Source organism: Rhinopithecus bieti, unplaced genomic scaffold (assembly GCF_001698545.2).
Source record: "Rhinopithecus bieti isolate Rb0 unplaced genomic scaffold, ASM169854v2 scaffold_81659, whole genome shotgun sequence".
NCBI lineage: Eukaryota > Metazoa > Chordata > Mammalia > Primates > Cercopithecidae > Rhinopithecus > Rhinopithecus bieti.
Window position 1 is genome coordinate 2,542,646 of NW_016837762.1, and position 5,062 is coordinate 2,547,707.

A 5,062-nucleotide genomic window follows, 5' to 3' on the forward strand; every position below is an offset into this window, starting at 1 on the left:
AAAAAAAAAAAAAAAAAAAAAAAAAAAAAAAAAAAAAAGAGAATGAGCAGCACTACAATGGCTAAGATTTAGAAGAACCTAAGTGTTCATCAACAGATGAGTGGATAGGCCAGGTGCAGCGGCTCAGGCCTATAATACCAGCACTTTGGGAGGCCGAGGTAGGAGGATTACTTGAGCCTGAGAGTTCAAGACCAGCCTGGGCAATATAGTGAGACCCTATCTGTAAATAAATAAATAAAAATTTAAAAAACAGATGAATGGGGAGCCAAGATCATGCCACTGCACCCTAGCCTGGGAAACAAGAGTGAAAACTCTGTTTAAAAAAAAAAAAGAAAGAAAAAAACGCAGATGAACGGATAAAGAAAATGTGGTACATATACACAATGGAGCATTATTCAGCCATAACAAAGGATGAGATCCTGTCATTTGCAACAACATGAATGGAACTGGAGATCGTTATGTTAGGTGAAATAAGCCAGGCACAGAAAGACAATCATCGCATGCTCTCACTTATTTGTGGGAGCTAAAAATCAAAACAATTGACCTCATGGACATAGAGAGTAGAAGGATGGTTACCAGAGGCTGGCAAGGGGCAAGGGTAGTGGGCGGGTAGGCGGATGGTGGGGATGGTTAATGGGTACAAAAAAAATAGAATAAGACCTACTATTTGACAGCACAACAGAGTGACTACAGTCAATAATAACTTCATTGTATACGTTAAAATCACTTAGAGTGTAATTGCATTGTTTGTAACTCAAAGGATAAATGATTGAGGGAATTTTTTAAAAAGTGATTATGGCAAGGATCCTTCAAAAAAACACTCTTGGCCAGGCACGGTGGCCCACACCTGTAATCCCAGAACTTTGGGAGGCTGAGACAGGCAGATCATGAGGTCAAGAGATCAAGACCATCCTGGCCAACATGGTGAAACCCCATCTCTACTAAAACTACAAAAATTAGTTGGGCATGGTGGCATGTGCCTGTAATCCCAGCTACTTAGGAGGCCGAGGCAGGAGAATCGCTTGAACCTGGGAGGTGGAGGTTGCAGTGAGCCAAGTTGCACCACTGTACTCCAGCCTGGCGACAGAGCAAGACTCCATCTCAAAACAAAACAAAACAAAACAAACAAAATACACTCTCAGCCCAGAGTCCAGTGTCCCCTGCTCTAAGTAGTTTCACTCAGGTGTGATTTCCATCCATTCTCCAAATGATGGGCTAAATCCTCAAGCACCACTACTACATCATGTATAAACAATACATCACACACACACCCCCACCCCACAACACAGAAAATGCAACAGTGAGCCAGGCGCGGTGGTTCAGGCCTGTAATCCCAGCACTTTGGGCAGCCGAGGCAGGTGGATCACTTGAGATCAGGAGTTCGAGACCAGCCTGACCAACATAGTGAAACCCCATCTCTACTAAAAATAGACAATTTAGCTGGGCACAGTGGCTCACACCTGTAATCGCAGCACTCTGGGAGGCAGAGGCGGGTGGATCACGAGGTCAGTAGTTCAAGACCAGCCTGATCAACATGGTGAAACCCCGTCTCTACTAAAGATACAAAAGATTAGCCGGGCGTGGTGGTGCACACCTGTAATCCCAGCTATTCGGGAGGCCGAGGCAGGAGAATCACTTGAACCCGGGAGGTGGAGGTTGCAGTGAGCCAAGATTGCACCACTTTACTCCAGCAGTCTGGGTGACACAGTGAGACTCGTTCTCAAAAAAAAAAAAAAGAAAGAAAGAAAAGAAAAGAAAGAAAGAAAAGAAAAAAGAAAAAGAAAATTTAGCTGGGAGCGGTGGTGTGTGCCTGCAGTCCCAGCTATTCGGGAGGCTGAGGCAGGAGAATCGCTTGAACCCAGGAGGCGGAGGTTGCAGTGAGCCGAGATAGTGACACTGCATTCCAGCCTGGGCCACAGAGCAAGACTCCGTCTCAAAATAATAATTTAAAAAAATAAGCTGGAGCAGTGGCTCAAGCCTGTAATCCCAGCACTTTGGGAGGCTGAGGTGGGCGGATCACGAGGTCAGACGATCAAGACCATCCTGGTCAACATGGTGAAACCCCATTTCTACTAAAAATACAAAAATTAGCTGGGCGTGGTGGCGCATGCCTGTAATCCCAGCTACTTGGGAGGCTAAGATAGGAGAATTGCCTTGAACCAGGCAGTCAGAGGTTGCGGTGAGCTGAGGTCATGCCATTGCACTCCAGCCTGGTGACAGAGCGAGGCTCTGTCTCAAAATAATAATAACAATAATAATAACAATAAAATGCAATAGTGAACAAAACTACATTTGAGCCAACAACCTGCACAGGAGAGGTGCTCGTGGGTGGGGGTTACAATGAGTAGAAATCCTCATCCCTGGATGGCTAAGCCCATAGATGGATGCATGGCCATGGGCCCCACGCATAGACCGCATACACCCGAGAGCGCCAGGGGCTGGAGCTGCAACTTGTGAGTGACCGGTGCATCCCAGGGGCTTGCACCTGCTGTCTTGCTCCTCATGCTAGAGGAGTTTCTGGAAGGGGCTCTTGCCACTTCCCAAGTCACAGCAGTGAGTTCCTGCCAGTTCCAGTTCCAACGCTCAGCCACCGTCTTTGTCTAGGTTTGGTTTGCGCACAATGAGGACTGCCTAAGGGGGTGAGACTTTCTGCCGAGTTAGTGGAGTCAGGCACAGGCCTGCTAGCCAGGGCTGATGGTTCGTACTGTCATAATAAAACTTCCCCAGAACCTGAGTGGGCTGCCTGACAATTCCCCGTACACACACACACACAGACACACACACACACAGACACACACACACAGACACAGAGACACACACACAGACATACACAGACACACACACAGACACCCCGGGATGCTTTGACTTCCACGTTAGACCCAAAGAACTCAGCTCAACAGGAAGTCACTCCCGTCGCCTGCCGGCTTCTGGCCAGCCTCGAGGAACAGCTGCAGCTGCCGCTGCCCCCAGCGACCAGGCGGCGGCCTCTCAGGCTTCATGGCCCTCACAGCGCAAATATCCCCAGGCTGGCCAGAGGAGGGCCCCCTCTCCATTCCACACAAAGACCTGCTCTTGATCTGTGAACAGAAGTAGGTTCAGCTGAACCTGAACAAGGAGGTGTAGTAGACCTGGATTTCCTTTTTCTTTTTTTTTTCTTTTTTTTTGAGACGGAGTCTCCCTCTCTCACCAGTCTGGAGTGCAGTGGAGTGATCTCGGCTCACTGCAATCTCCCGGGTTCAAGCGATTCCCCTGCCTCAGCCTCCTGAGTAGCTGGGACTACAGGCGGCACCACCACAACCAGCTAATTTTTGTATATTTAGTAGAGACGGGGTTTCACCATGTTGGCCAGGCCGGTCTCGAACTCCTGACCTCAGGTGACCCACCCGCCTCAGCCTCCCAAAGTGCTGAAATTACAAGTGCGAGCCTGTATGAAGGAAATACATGAAGTCATGTGTGCTTTATCTTCCAGCACCCTCCCTTCTTCTGAGAACTATCCGTCTCCAATCCTGTGGGCCCAGAGGATCTGCCTGGAGCAGAGAGAACCCACCCCTGGCCAGAGTGGACTGATCTCAGCAGGACACCTGACCCAAGCCAGGCCAAAGAAAGTCCCTTCCCTGGGAATGTTCTCAAACAGGAACTCAGGAAGGCAGTCTGTCTCTGCTGCCACAAGCTATGAAACCTGGACTCATGGGCCGCCACATTCATTCCTCGTCTTTTACGTAGAATGAGAGAGAATGCAGCTGAGACGCAGACAAGCAGAGACAAGAATGGGCCTCGGCATTCCCACCCCGTCCCAGGAATACCTGAGGCCCAGCAGAGCGGCTACAGGCTGGCTTCTCACACTTCCTTTGATTGAATGAGGTACCTCAGCCTCTTTCCAATAAATCCCCCTTTTCTTGGCTTAATATATGAGGATTTTCAGAGAGGGCAGGGTGGCTCATGCCTGTAATCCCAGCACTCTGGGAGGCTAAGGCGGGCGCTTGAGCCCAAGGGTTCAAGACCAGCCTGGGCAACATGGTGAAACCCCACCTCTGCTTAAAAAAAAAAAAAAAAAAATTAGTCCGGTTGGTGGCATGCACCTGTAGTCCCAGCTACTCGGGAGGCTGAAGTGAAAAGATGGGAGGATCAATTGAACCTGGGAGGCAGAGGTTGCAGTGAGTGGTGATCCCACCACTGCACTCCAGCCTGGGTGATAGAGCGAGACTCTGTCTCAAAAAAAAAAAAAAAAAAGAATTTTCAGGTCAGGTGTGGTGACTCCCACCTGTAATCCCAGTACTTTAGGAGGCTGAGCTACGCGAATCACCTGAGATAAGGAGTTCAAGACCAGCCTCACCAACATGGTGAAACCCCCGTCTCTTCTAAAAATACAGAATTAGGCCAGGCGCGGTGGCTCACGCCTGTAATGCCAGCACTCTGGGAGGCCAAGGCAGGCGGATCACGAGGTCAGGAGATCGAAACCATCCTGGCGAACACGGTGAAACTCCGTCTCTACTAAAAATACAAAAAAATTAGCCGGGCATGGTGGCGGGCACCTGTAGTCCCAGCTACTCGGGAGGCTGAGGCAGGAGAGTGGCGTGAACCCGGGAAGCAGACCTTGCAGTGAGTGGAAATGGCACCACTGCACTCCAGCCTGGGTGACAGAGCGAGACTCCTTCTCAAGATAAATAAATAAATAAATAAATAATTAGCTGGGTATTGTGGCATGTGCCTGTAATCCCAGCTACTCAGGAGGCTGAGGCAGGAGAATCACTTGAACCCAGGAGGCGGAGGTTGCAGTGAGCCGAGATTGCACCATTGCACTCCAGGCTGGGCAACAGAGTGAGACTCCATCTCAAAAAAAAAAAAAAAATTAGCAGGGCATGGTGGCACGCATCTGTAATCACAGCTACTCAGGAGGCCGAGGCAGGAGAATTGCTTGAACCCAGGAGGCGAAGGTTGCAGTGAGCTGAGATCGTGCTACTGCACTCCAGCTGGGCAATAAGGCAAGATTCTGACAAAGAAGAAAGAAAGAAAGAGAGAGAGAGAGAGAGAGAGAGAGAGAGAAAGAGAGAGGGAGGGAGGG